Source organism: Aedes aegypti, chromosome 2, assembly GCF_002204515.2.
Source record: "Aedes aegypti strain LVP_AGWG chromosome 2, AaegL5.0 Primary Assembly, whole genome shotgun sequence".
Taxonomy (NCBI): domain Eukaryota; kingdom Metazoa; phylum Arthropoda; class Insecta; order Diptera; family Culicidae; genus Aedes; species Aedes aegypti.
Window position 1 is genome coordinate 432,526,442 of NC_035108.1, and position 15,876 is coordinate 432,542,317.

The window sequence follows — 15,876 nt, forward strand, 5'->3', positions numbered from 1 at the left end:
CTGGCGTTATTTTGACGGTATGGAACGTTAGGGTGTTGCAGAAAAAATGTTAACGTTAGGCGTTTTTGAAGATCTCTAAGTATAATTTGATTGTATGATCGTTATCTTATTATGTTGTGTTCATTATTATGTGCATCAAGTTTATATACGGCGGTGAAGATGGTTGGAATGGAAACTCTCATTCTAAGGAATCCTCTCCTACGAAACCATCTCGGATAAAAAAAATATCCATCGACATATCTTTTAAAACATCTCCACAAAATATAAAAAATTTAATCGAAAATTATAATGTCTAATAAATTGATCTGGCATAACCTGTAAACGATTTTTGGAAAGTTGATTTGTACTACAGAAATGCTATGAATTAGCATGACTTTTTGAATACTGATGCTTTCTGGGACACCCTAATAACACCTGTATGTATGAACTTAAAGCACGTTGATTAGACTCACCGAGGGAACAAAAGCGCTCTGTCCACCTTCGACCGACATTCAAATTAACCCCAACGGAGCGGAAGGCAGAGTGGGTGGAACCGACAAGCCACAAGCCAAGTTCACTTACACACCTTCCTACGAGCTCTCTAGGGAGGAATCAAACCACCGAATGCAAGTGCAAGTAAGTTACATGTTTTTCTTACGTTTATCAAAACATATCACAATTACAATTGAAAGTGTTCGACTGTCACGGTTTTTCCCTCGACAATTTTCTGCCAGCAGCACTAGAACGACTGCTGCGCGACCGCCGCACGCTAATTTTCACAAACGAGGGGTCCTCAAGTGAGAACGTGGAAACCTTAAAACTGAAAATCCTCTAAAAAGTTATATCTTCCAATCACAAATATTTTAATATTGACACTAAAATTTTGAGGCATGATTCTTACAATTCATCCCACCCGAACGCCCCTCGTTCACCAGAACCTCGCCGGGAGACTTCAACGTGCGCTTAGAATAGAAGCGTTCACATACTTAGCGGGTTGATGAAAATTAAACTGCCATTCATAAGTGCTCGTTCAACCGCTACCAACAACCGCCGGGTTATGACTCGAAACCGCACGCTTTTTGCTGTCATGTGCAGCGAGCGCCTGTTCCAAACGTCACAAAACAATACCATCCATTCTAAAGATCACCGAGAGGCCATGTGGTCTTTGGTCAGCGCATAGCATAAGACAAGTTACATTCATTCGCCGATATGTCACATAATGTGAGCGCGTTTTATGACCTTTTTTCAATTGTACCATTGAAATGTGCGGAATATTTCTTGTGGTCATAAAATGACACGCTCCGTACAGATGTGCGGGGATCACTGTCAAGGATGCTGACTAACGCGTCCTGTCTGGTCCGGTGACGAAATTCACATTCAGTAGCTGGTAACAATAGTCACTGTTATGAAACTGTAGGAATTTGTAGCGCAAAACCGTGGGAACCGAATTATTTGCCATCACGCTATAGTTGTCTATACAACGATCGGTGGTAAATGATAAACGGAAACCCTATTCGGTTGAATAAAAGTGAATCACCAAACATCGGTATTTGCGCGTGTTTGAGAGATTACGTGGTAAGACGTCACAGTACAGCGCAAGTCATTCTCATCGACATCTAAATTAGTATGTCACATTTGCATAGGAAATAACTAACGTTCAGCAATTATATAAATTTGCTGAGAAAAGTTCAATCCATTCCTTAACAAATAATGACCTTGAAATTTTCGAAATGATTGTCTTAACAATCATTCAATAATGATAGAATTTAAATACATCACCTTCAATAAAGCTCGAATTGTTCAGGTATTGAGAGATCCTCGAGTACCGGACACTTAGGCCGATGAATTAATAATTCCAAAACTATTGATTGCATACGATCGATTCTACCTACATTCTATTATTTCATTCTACATTACCTCGAAACACATTACCCCGAATGCCACTTCCCCGAATGTACACCACTTTGAATGACATAGCCCCGTGATATTGGAATTCGGGATAATGGAGTAGAATCTTTATATTAACATTATGCTAATACAGTGAAACCATAAGTCTATGTTTCATGATTTGATATCGACTTGTTGAACCATACTAACACAAAATTTCGTGATTATTATGACGGTTCCCTCAAACAACTCTTCAATGCATTTTTGATATCTCCACGAGTCGATGATGTTTGGTAAATAGCTGGGCATAGCGTACCATTGATACCTCGCGTACCTGAAGGAATAAAATAGACCCCTCTGTGCGGTCCTTAGCCTCTTGCTCAGCAACTCCTATCCCTACCTCCTCGCGGTACTGGCCGGGGTACAAGTAACCTTAGGGAAGATCGGGTAACCAACCCCCGGTGGGAACTTTGGTCGTATGCTGACAGGGAAGGGGGGGTTTGCTTCTGCAAACCTTGAGCGTCTGTACTCCATGTTAGGAGCGGCTCACAATAGCGTCTGTTCCCCATGTCAGGGGCGGCTGATCATCGTCCGAGTGCCAGAGAAGGACTCTAAGCTAAACTGCGCACTATGGTCCTCCGAACATTTAGGGGGAATGGTCCTCCGGAAATCTAGGGGGTTGGTGTCAGGCCCTGCAAGCCAGCCGTAAAAAAATCAAGCAACGAATAATCAACGAGAGAATACGAGCCGGGACAATCGGCGAAGACCACAGCGACGTAAAGGGACTAGCGATTGGAAGCTCGGTACGTGGAACTGTAAATCTCTCAACTTCATCGGGAGCACACGCATAGAGGAGGTGGGGTTTTGATTGCCGTTAAGTGCCGCTTCAAATGCGAGTTAGTTCCGCTGTCGAGTTGTGAACATCTTGAGCAAGTGACTATCCGAGTGAAGATGTCACACCGGTCACTGTATGTCGTGGCTGTATATCTTCCCCCTAATTCTCCCACCGATGTTTACTCTGCTCATGCAAATGCGGTTGAACACATTGCAAACATCTCGTCCAAAAAGGATATCATTCTTTCGCTTGGTGACTTCAACCTTCCCAATCTGCGTTGGCAATTGGATGACGCTATGAACGGGTACATTCCATCTAACATTTCCTCTGAACCTGAACAGTCCCTTGTGGAGGCCATGTTTGCAATCGGTCTTCAACAAGTCAACAATCTCGTAAACATCAACGACAGGTTGCTAGACTTGGCATTTGTTAGTCTGCCGGAATATCTTGACCTCATTCCTCCACCTATCCCACTTTTAACCATTGACAACCATCATATGCCCTTTGTTATAATCTTTGACGAATGTGAGGAGTTGATATCTGAACCTGACGACTTCATCGAAAATTCCAATTTCAATTTTAATGCTTGTGATTACGACCAGCTGAACGAAGCACTTGCTGCCATTGACTGGAATGCTGTTCTACAGTGCGGCAGTGTGGATGAAATGCTAATCAGCTTCTACGACAAACTGTATGGGATTTTCAACGAGCACGTTCCCCGAAAAAGGCGAAAATTCACTTCAACATTCAGCAAGCCCTGGTGGAGTGCAGAACTGAGGAATCTGCGAAACATCTTAAGAAAGGCACGTAAACGGTTTTTCTTGACGAAATCCGAAGGTGAACGCGAAAACCTGCATGATGTGGAGTTTGCATACAAAGAACTCTTACTATCTTCTCACGAAAACTATGTCAGCACGATCCAGACTAACGTGAAACAAAACCCTTCGTTATTCTGGGACTTTGTGAAAAAACAAAAAGGCACTACTCGCATCACCAGCAATGTCCATCTTAATGGTTCCCACGCTAGTACAAACAAAGAAGCCGCTGATTTGTTCGCGTCATTCTTTGAAAGTGTATTCAGCAGAGCAGCACCTGTTCCCCGTCGTGATTGTTTCGCTCACATCCCAACCATCGACATCTCGCTTCCTGTTATCCAGTTTTCCTGCAACGAAGTATTAGAAGCTATCAATGAACTCGATGTTTCGAAAGGCCAGGGCACAGACGCCGTTCCCCCTCTCCTGTTAAGGAATTGCTCTACTACGTTAGCTGACCCTATCACCAAAATCTTCAATCGTTCTCTCAGTGAGAAGACATTTCCAGCATTGTGGAAACAGGCTTGCATTGTCCCTATTCACAAATCTGGGAATTGCAGTTCTGTCTCTAACTATCGTGGCGTTTCTATTCTGTGCTGCATGAGCAAAATATTTGAAAAAAATGGTGCATAGCATACTGTACAATGTAGCAGTTCCGATCATCTCCAACACTCAACATGGCTTCATGAGGCGCAGGTCCACAACATCAAATCTCATGTCCTACGTTGCCACACTATCTCGTGAATTGGAGCATAGACGTCAAGTTGATTCCGTTTATATCGATTTCGCAAAGGCCTTTGACACCGTTCCACATGTTACAATCGTCAATAAAATGAAGCATATCGGATTTCCGGATTGGATCATAGATTGGCTACGTTCGTATTTATCAGACCGATCCGCATACGTGGTGATCAACTATGCGAGATCTCGATCGTTTGCCATCACATCGGGCGTACCTCAGGGTAGCGTTCTTGGACCGTTGCTATTCAACATATTTGTAAACGACTTAAGTCTTCTACTGTCGTCGTTCGTTCTATCATTTGCTGACGATATGAAGATGTACCGTACAATATTTTCGCAGCTGGACTGTGTAGCACTTCAAGAGAATGTTAATACGCTGCTGATATGGTGCGGTGATAACGGAATGCGCGTCAACGGTACCAAGTGTAAGGTTATTTCCTTCAGTAGATGCAGTGACAAAACCGTTTTTGAATACTCAATCGATTCGGTTCTTCTGCAAAGGGTGACGTCTATCTGCGACTTAGGCGTTATCATCGACGAAAAGCTAAAATTCAACGAACACATAGGGGTTACCGCGGCCAAAGCCTTTTCCGCTCTTGGATTTATTCGTCGGCATGCTGCAGATTTCACAGACATTTATGCACTGAAAATTCTCTACTGCTCACTAGTACGTAGTATACTTGAATACGCTGCTCCCGTATGGTGTCCTTATTATTCTACGCTGGTTCTCAAAATTGAACGTGTACAAAGGAGATTCATTAGGTTTGCACTACGCAATCTTCCGTGGAATGATCCCGTCCATCTTCCGCCTTATCCAGACCGATGCCGCTTGATCGGTTTGGAGACTCTATCACAACGACGTGTTTCGATGCAGTTTGTGTTCATTTTCGACATCATTCAGGGCAACATCTACAGCCCTGTGCTCCTTGAACAAATCCCTTTGTACGTGCCACCCCGTCAGCTTCGTTACTCCTCAATGCTAGCAATACCACACCATCGGGCGAATTATGGCCATTTTAATGCACTTGACTTTTGCCTACGAGAATTCAACAGATTCAGCGATTCGTTCGATTTCAATGTGTCAAAAAATGTTTTTGTTAATAGGATAAGAGATAAAATTTAAGTAAAGTACATAATATTAAGTTTTCAGTCTGTGTGACGTGTAGTCAAAGACGGTGAATAAATAAATAGTCGCCGACGCGTCGACACGCATACGTCGCGACATGCTAAAGGACCGTGGATTCGGCATCGTAGCGTTGCAGAAAGTGTGTTGGAAGAGTTCAATGGTACGAATGTTTAGAGATAACCATACCATCTACCAGAGCTGCGGCAACACACACGAGCTGGGAACAGCTTTTATGGTGATGGGTGATATGCAGAGGCGCGTGATCGGGTGGTGGCTGATCAATGAGAGAATGTGCAAGTTGAGGCTCAAAGGCCGGTTCTTCAACTTCTGCATAATAAACGTGCACAGCCCTCACTTCGGAAGCACTGATGATGATAAAGATGCTGTTTACGCGCAGCTCGAACGCGAGTACAACAGCTGCCCAAGCCATGACGTCAAGATCATCATAGGAGATTTAAACGCTCAGGTTGGCCAGGAGGAAGAGTTCAGACCGACTATTGGAAAGTTCAGCGCCCACCGGCTGACGAACGAAAACAGCTTACGACTAATCGATTTCGCCACCTCCAAGAATATGGCCATTCGTAGCAACTACTTCCAGCACAGCCTTCCATACCGATACACCTGAAGATCACCACAGCAGACAGAATCACAAATCGACCACGTTCTGATTGATAGACGGCACTTCTCCGATATTATTGACGTCAAGACCTATCGTGGCGCTAACAACGACTCTGACCACTGACCAAAACTTTCCGTCGTCAACAACGTACGGTACCGACGGCCGCCCCGGTATGACCTAGAGCGGCTTAAGCAACCGAATGTCGCAACTGCGTACGCGCAGCACCTCGAGGCTGCATTATCGGAAGGGAGTGAGCTGGACGAAGCCCCTCTTGCGGACTGTTGGAGAACAGTGAAGGCAGCCATCAACAATGCAGCTGAGAGCAACGTCGGGTACGTGGGACGGAGTCGACGGAACGATTGGTTCGACGAGGAGTGTAGGCAGATTCTGGAGGAGAAGAATGCAGCGCCGGCGGTCATGCTGCAGCGAGGGACCCGGCAGAACGTGGAGCGTTATAGACGGAACCGACAATAGCAGACCCGCCTCTTTCGGGAGAAAAAACGTCGCTTGGAAGAGACGGAGTGCGAGGAAATTATACAGCTGTGCCGGTCTCAAGAAACACGTAAGTTCTATCAGAGGCTCAACGCATCCCACAACGGCTTCGTTCCGCGAGCCGAGATGTGCAGGGATAATGATGGGAGCATTATGACGGACGAGCGTGAGGTGATTGGAAGGTGGAAGCAGCACTTCGACGAGCACCTGAATGGCGCTAAGAGCACAGGCAATGATGGACGGCCCAAGAACAATAAAGCTGATGGTAAGGATCGTATCGGAGCTGAACTCATAAAGATAGGCCCGGAGAGGCTGACCATTTGTCTGCACCGGCTGATAGGCACAATCTGGGAAACAGAACAGCTACAGGAGGAGTGGAAGGAACGGGTAATATGCCCCATCTACAAGAAAGGCGAGAACTTTCGAGCGATCACCATTCTAAATGTGGCCTACAAAGTATTATCCCAGATCATCTTTCGTCGTCTGTCACCTGTAGTAAACGAGTTTGAATGTTAGCTGAAAGATGATTTGAAAATTTTTGAACACATTTACAGTTCATTTGGCTCGATACAAATCTACATAACCTACTAGATGTTTCAATCACAATTTGAAAATTTTTAAACAAATATTTGTGAACCATTTGTTTTTAAGCAAAGCTTCAATACTTTTTGCTCTGAAGGACTGGAAAGAATTTAAGAGCTTATGCCTTTTTTTTTCTTAATAAATAATTAGCGTAGATTTAGTTAAGATATTCTCTAAAAGTAGCAACGCAATGTGTAAATCACAATTTTTTGATCAATCAACGGAAACTTGAAATATGTTAAAGATTTTTTAATTAATTTCTGAGGAATTACAATTACCCTTGAGATTGAAAGCTTTCTTCACAGTAATTGAACACAAGTTTCAAATAGTGTAGAACGTTCTTGAAACTTTTAAAAATGTATTGCAGATTCTTAAATAATGTCTGCTCTGAGAATTTTCGGCTAGGTTTATGAAAGTTTAAAAATTATCGAAGTTATATAAAAAACACAAACACACCTAGAATTATGTGAAAGACCGATCAAGATAAAGCAAGAGCTCTGTTCAGAATCCTGTCCTTGATGATTCATGTTCAGTATTCTATGAAAATTTTTTTTTGGATCCAGTCTGGGATTCTGTGTTGTGTTCTACGACTTTAGTCATTATGGTACAACCTTTATAAAGGCTTAGTAGAATTTCAATTTTGCCTGACAACTTCTCAAAGAGTCGTAGCTGGGAAAGTAATTCTTGTAATTTTAATAATAACATCGAGTGATCGAAACGTACAGTCTAATTTTCAGCATACATTCAGATTTATGAACAATGAAAATCTTTGATTCTTCTCATTAACAAACTTGTATGTGTATTTATTTGAACATCAAACATAAAAAAATGCAAGAAATGAACAATATCTTTTGAAATGCTTATTGCATATTTTGTTATGTTTTCAGCAATTGGTTTAATATTTTAATTCTTTTGAAATTGTTCCTAATAAGCAATCCGAATTCAATACGCATCTCCAAAAATTTTCCAAACGATTCGCGCATTTTGGCGCCTCTTTCAGGGCGGCGCCCTTGGCGGGTGCCAATCTGGCCAACCGCACGCTACGGCACTGACGACAAGGTGGATATTGTCGGCCGAACATTTAAAAAGGTGGCAGATCTGTACACCCAGCTGAAACGCAAGGCAGCAAAAGTTGAACTGGTGGTGAATGCGTCCAAGACAAAATACATGCTAGCTGGTGGGGCCGAGCGCGACAGGGCTCGCCTGGGTAGCAGTGTTACGATAGACGGGGATACGTTCGAGGTGGTCGACGAGTTCGTCTACCTTGGATCCTTACTGACGGCTGACGAGCTCGCTCAACTCTACGGCAAACCCAGTATTCAAAAGGTGACCAAAGCTGGAAGAATACGATGGGCAGGACATGTTACAAGAATGCCGTACAGCAACCCTGCTTCGGATCCGGTTGGTACAAGAAGGCGTGGAGCACAGCGAGCTAGGTGGACGGATCAAGTGCGCATCGACTTGGCGAGTGTGGGGCAGAACCGATGATGGAGAGATGCGGCCACGAACCGAGAATTGTTGCGTGAAATGGTTCATTCAGTGTTAGGCGGCATCCACAAATTACGTAACGCTCTAGGGGGAGGGGGAGAGTAGGCTCAAGCGTTACGGTTCATACAAAAATTTGATAATTTTCATACAAAAAGCGTTACGGAGAGGGGAGGGGGTCAAAAAATTTCAATTTTTGCGTTACGTAATGAATGGACGCCGCCTTATCTGTTTAGATGTTAACTAAATAAATCAAATGGGTGATTTATAAGATTTTTGAACATCTTTTCTAAGTCAAATTAAGACATGCGATCATAATCTGTTCGTTTCGAGATGTGATTTTTCCGTCTGCCCGGGTATAGTTTTCAGAAACTGATAGAATTTTTAATTTTTATGCAATCCTAAGTAAATATTACACTCAAAAAAGTTTACTCACCGAAGTTCCAATTTGAAACGTTTAAATTCGTTCTTTTACATGAAAATTTCATGTTTTCTATGTTGTTTTATTGAATTTTAAAGTTTGGACTCAACACTTGTTGTTACGAGAGCGGACCAGTTTCGGACTTCTTCAGAGCAAACTCGTAATTTTGGGAAGAATAGGCAGTAGTACACGACACTGAAGACGGCCTTACAGTTGAGGTCTAAATACGCGTATCTATCAAAGGATACAAACTCTAGTAGAATTAAATGATTTAGTACTAAATTCGTTTTTTCATCTACTTATAGGTATTCTACTAAACAGCTCGAAGATTTAGTATTAGTTAATATATTTTACATTTCTTTTTATATGTTATCTTACATTGATTTGTCCTCAACTTTAGTTTCTCCATCTTTTGTAACAGTAGGGTTTGTTCCAACTTATGTTTAGGCAAAATGTATTATGAATTGTGTTTAAAATATATATAGTTTAAGGAATTAATTTCGTACTCACAATTCACGTAATTTCAAGAATTTAGGATTTATTTAGAATAACAAATTATAGATTTTTTAAGTAGTTTAAGTAGTAAGTAACAAATTGATGCACTCTAACAGAAAAAAATCCGTTCTCGTATCCGTGAACAGCAGACGTGAACTCGTCAACAAGCAAAAATACACCGTGAACTAGATCATGTTTATGCGTAAGCATGATGGTAGTTCATGGTGTATTTTTGACAGTTCACGTTTTCCAGAACTCTTTTTTGAGCATGACTAACTATAATGCAAGCATGACTTCCTACTTTTTAAGGACAGCTGTCCTACCTAAGCTCCCTATAGGCCTTTTCACATGACGTTTCAAAACAGCTGATCCGGAAGCCCTTTGACAGTTCTTCTATGAAAATGACAGGCCCGTGTTAGCACCGGTCCTCCACCGATGTAAACAAATGCATAGACGGACCTGTCACATGAAAAGGCCTATCAGAGCAGCATCATTCGCATGTCACTCGATCTGCTTCCCTGTAGTATTTTTGTGAGGGCGGTGCTGAACGCGCTGATCCGTGTTGCCAACAACACTATTTTGCGATGGCTTTTCGATTTCGGAATGAACTACACCATGGTTGACGGTGGAAAAATCAACATCTTTATTCGTGTGCAGATTAGTTTTATTATTCTATCAATTGCGCATATCTTCATTTCGACCTTGATCTGCTAACATTTCCATATATGGCAAACTATCGGAGACGCGCATCAGAAAATTCCTATTGAAACATGATTATGTTTTTCTTTTCAGTTATAGCCATACGCTTCAAGCCCGTCGCCTATGCTTATCAAGCATTATAAGCATTAGGCCCGTCGCCTTTGTTTATCGCAAGTGTGCTAGGCTGCATAAACAATCATTTCATTCATCTCGTCGTTATCGCATAATATTCACGACCATTCGAAAGTCTAAGCAATGGTTTACGCTATTGAGATTTCTCTACTAATGAAAACGACTGAAATATAATATCGACAAACTGTTTATATATTCGTGTAACTTGAAATGATTGAAATGATGCGAAAGCATTTCTGTCAATGTGATTTACAGTTTTGTTTTTAGTTTATATTGCACGTTAATATTACTAATTGAAATGTGGTCTACTGAATCTAATTTCGCGCATCCACCACAATTTGATCCATAACTGTGAGGTCAAGGTATAAAAAAGAGAGGTTTCTGCAACTCTCTTAAGTACGATTTCAATCAATCACAAATTATTTTTGTTGCTAGGACGTTGCCATAGCAACTCTCGATTGTTGAAGGATGCGTCAATCTTGTCATACAGACTGGTGGCCATAAATATTTTTTCAATTTTATTTTGTATATATGACTTTTGTGATACTAATTTGATGTTTTATTTTCAAAAACAAGTTTTCGAGACCAACTTTTGAATAGGGCATATAGCGAAATAAAATAATATAAATCATTTATGCGATTAAAGTTGTGCAAACCATAATAAATATTTGAACTCACATAGAAATGATGATATGAATGATTTAGAGATATTCAGTTATTCTCTGAATTATTTTGTAGCTGTTTTTAATTGAAAACTGTTCAAAATATTGGAAAAATTCAAAAAGCCCTAAATTAAAAAAGTACAAATTTGTGCAGCTAAATTCTTCACGATCCTTTAGTTTACATCTCAAAGTATCCTTGGAAATATATTTTAGCCTGGGACAACTTGGCACAAAAATGTATGGGATGCGTAAAGTTTCGATAAAAAATCAAATATATTTTTTTCAGTGCACTCCCCGCATTTTTCCGACCGATTACGATTTTATTTTTCTAAGATAGCTTTTTGAATAAGCTTTCGGATAGTGTATGAAGATCTGTATAAAATATTACGATTTTGTAGTACATTGTATTCACTGTGTACTTTGTGTTTGAACTGAATTCTTTATTTTTCTTGAAAACTCCAACTTTGACATACTGTACTGTATGCCAGGAATATCTTAATAGAAGTGTTTACTATGGAATGATGTAAAAGAAAAACCTATCAGAACAAGTTTTTTTTCGATTATTGGCCACCTGATCGCCCATAGTGCAGCCTATGCGAAATTTGCAAACACGAATTGATTAGCGGATATGAAGGAGTCAAACGTTGTTAAATCGTATATAATTTGACACCTAACATGTCTGAGTCTAGTGAAAAACATTTGAATTGCTTTAAAATAAGTTTTAAGTTTATATTCTAAGCATTTTGAAAAATAATAAAAAATGGGTTGATAAAAATGGAATAATTTGTTGACGAGATCGAACATACAATCTTCCAATTAGATTAAAGTTTTTCTTTTTTTTTTTCGATGTACTTTGATACGGTTTCCCATAAAGCATACCGGTTTTGAAGATATTTTAAAAATGTCACAGGGATAATATCAAATCTATATGACAATGAAGGCCATTTGATCTGAATACTGGTTTTACGTTAAGAGCATTCAAGCAAAACTGTTTCTAATACAAAAACGTTCATTGAGGCAATTTTTAACATTTTTTAGGAAGACACTTATGCTCTATCACTGACGTGGCACTGTATGACACATTATTAAAAACTTGAAAAAAAAAGTTTTTGATCATTTTATTCGGTTAGAGTTACCAAGTATTTAGTCGAAACGAGTCAAGGAGTATGGGTTTGATTCCCGCTTCACTCCGGAAAACTTTTCGTCAATAATGTATATCGACTGCATCTAATGTGGTGCTTCAGTAGAAGCATTAACCTAAGAATGCTAATGTCGCTGCTGTTCGTGTTACCGTAATCCGGGGTAACATTGATTATTTTTTTTTAGTTTTTCTTAAATTTTTCATTTCACAATACAAATGTTACAAGTTTCATATTTTTAAAACAAGTACTGGCACCCACCACTCCTAGCTATGTACTTTATTTTGTTTTTCGAAAGATTTAAACATGTTTAAATAAATGTTTTAAGTGATATTTTGATTCAGCTGATATGGGGTAACATTGATCACCCAAGTAAACAACGTTCGCTAATATTGGAAATGTCATTACTTACTAAAATCAGGGCCCCTGAAGCCGAATATGAAGACCAAACTCTTACAAGTCATTTACTTTTTGAGTTATTTCAAAATTAAAAACACCTTGAACCGCGTAATACGCCTAAAAGTAGGCAATTTCCTCAGAAAATTCTACATTCGTAATAGTATTTTGGTAATGTTGCCTAAATGAATAAACTTATGAAAGATTTGACAACGGAATCGTTTTCGGCGATGCCATATTTAGTAACACCCGCATTTTCCTTGATCACATCGTCTGCAGAACTCATGTGAGACATGAATTTTCGGTAGTGTCAGTGAAAATGATAGAAATGATTGTTTCAAAAAGTTGACAAATTTGCGCATGAACTAAACGCAATTTTGGCAAAAACCTTAATTATCATTAGCTTATCAATAAACGAAAGAGAGGCACCATTCATGGTTCGAAAATGCTTCATCAATAAATCTTTATTTGAACGTTTAACAAGATGAGTCATCCCGATCAATGTTACCCCGGATTACGGTACCAACATCTAGTTTGCCAACTGACAGCGTGAGTTCCGGGCCTCAAAGTGTCAGATTAATTTTCAAACCCAAAAGAACGACATGGTATTGAACAAACAATGAAAGGGCAAATCCACTGGAATCAAAGGGCAAACCCACTGGAAGCACTAACGCGTCGGTGTCTTTTCTATCTAAATTGTCATCATTTGCTAGCAAAACTTTCAGATCAAATGGTATACTTTAAGTAAAAACATTCAAAACACAACGTATCACAAAATCATGAGGTGGCAAATGGCGGCAGCTAAATTTTTGTCAAGAACATTAGCTACATTGTTGCGAATAAAGAAAAGCGGATCCCCGTGGAGCTTTTTTGTTGGTACAATTTCAAGTTCCGAAAAAAGAAAAAAGAACTCAATAGGTATGTCATTTTAAAAAGGGATATAGATCATTTTAACTGCTCTTGGATCAGAAAAACATTAAAAAACACAACAAAAAAACATTTAAAAAAGTATTTTATTTATTTCTAAACAACACTATAAAAATACACATAAGGAACATAATAAATTGATATTTGGTTCAATGTGTATTAAAACATTGAGTGAGAAAGAAACAACACTTTGGTAATATATGAAAATTTCAATAAATTTCGATCCAGGTACGGTTTTAATGATGTATTAAAAAAAACTATTTTAAAACAATTCTGTGAAATGTACCGAACAAATCACAATTCACACATTTTTTTTTAATGTAATGTTTTTTAATTCACACATTTTAATTTAATGTAATTATTTGCGTGCCAATTTGGAGTAGAAACTCGTAGAGAGCTTATTTTGATGGTTTCTGAATCTATTCGGGAGTTGATGATGTAAAAAGTCGATATTTATATCAATTTATAGATTTATAAACAAAGCGCAAATTAACCCATAGTACATCGAATACTACGGAAAATTTGTCATACACATGGTGGAAAAAAAAATCAAAACAGGCACCGATTGGTCTTAATTAGAGGATTTGTAGACAATACTAAACAAATCAAGAAGTAATATCCAAGAAGAATTTGCAAACTTCTTTTTTTTTTCTTTTGGCCAGCGTTGGGCCACTGTGTGATACTGCTCTTTGTTCATCATAATGAAGCTACTAATGTTATTAACTTGCCGTAGACAAAAATTTAGCTACCATCATCTGTCGCTTCATTCAGTAAAGTACCACTCAGTCTGAAAACAATATTGCTAGTAAATGATGTCAATTTGCTTTGTTATTGTTGAGTCTTAAAAAAATAATGATAAAATTTAAATTAAATTTAATATTTTGTTTACAGTTTTTTGCCGAAAAAATGTTTAGAATTGATTTTTCATGTTTTTAATAAAGTGTCATACAGTGCAATCCACGTCAGTGATGGAGCTTAAGTTCGGAAGAAATGTCATAAATGCCTCATCCCTGTGACTACTAAAGCACGTCAATACTAAATACCATTGCATCTCGATTGCAAATTTGTGTGTAAGCTCATTTAGAAATCACAGGTAAATAAACTCTATTTTCAAATTGTAAAAGTTTACATGAGCCAAACCAAATAGTCCGTAGGAAGATAGATGTGTGACGATTTCAACTAATTTTGTGCTATATCGTAACACAAAACTTATGTATTTTACGTCCAATTTATTTTCTATTCAAAAAGAAGATAATCTGAAACTGATTATTGCGAGTGTGCACTTATTTATGGTACAAAACTACATATTTTTTACAAAGGACGAATACTGCCCATAAAGTCATAACTGTCCCATATTGATTTTCGAGCCAACACCTTTTTTCGTCGCAAAATCCATGCTTCAATGGTTATTTTACCGTGCATATGAAAATTAACACACTTTGTTTGAAAATGTTGGGGAAAAATATGAAGTTGATGCAGTCCAACATTGAAAAATAAAGGTGTAACAGCCTCTTTATGTACTTTCAAGCCAAATAACAACTGCGAAATGTGAAATGTGTTCAAGTTTATATTTTTCGCTAATCAATAGAAACAAAATGAGTTGTCTCTGTGGTTGTGCTAAATGAATATGATATCTACAAATGTATTAGAGCAGTCGTAACGGTGCGCGACTAAACTAAATTACATAGCGCAGTATCATTACGCTGATCCGTACCGGGCGCTGCTAACCGGGGTAGCAAAATGACAGCGCTGCTTTCGGAAAGCATCGGGTGAGCAAATTTAGCAGCGCGATAGTTGCGCTGCTATTCGATTTGAATTCAAGCATATACGGTGTGGGATATGAAATTCTGGTTGGAGTTTTAGTAATCTGATGCGCATGAAGTAGAAATTTCATAATTTTGAGAAATCGGGTAAACCTTCAAGATTTTGATAAGAATACTAGGAATCTGATGCAATTTTTTTATTTTTTTTAAATTATTATTTTTAATGATAGTTGTTAAACTTCTTTTAATCGTCCTCTGGATCATTATTTTACTTGTTTTTTACTTTAAAAATTGAAAAAAACCTAAATGATGTCAAAATATGATGAATCTTTTTTTTCTCCCCTTCAAATTTTCGGATTTTCGAAGGGGGGGGGGGGTGACATAAAAGAAAATTAATATTTGTATCAGCCTTATTGGAAATCCGATAGAAGTTTATGAAATACTCGAAAATCCTCGATTTCGGAGAATTATGGGATTTTGGGATTCCGACTGGAATCCTTAGAATTCCAACTGGAATCCACGGGATTCCGCCTGGAATCCTCGGGATTTCGACTGGAATCCTCGGAATTTCGACTTGAATCCTCGGAATTTCGACTGGAATCCTCGGAATTTCGACTGGATACCTCGGAATCTTTGGGATTCCGACTGGAATCCTTGGGATTCCGACTGGAATCCTTGGAAGTC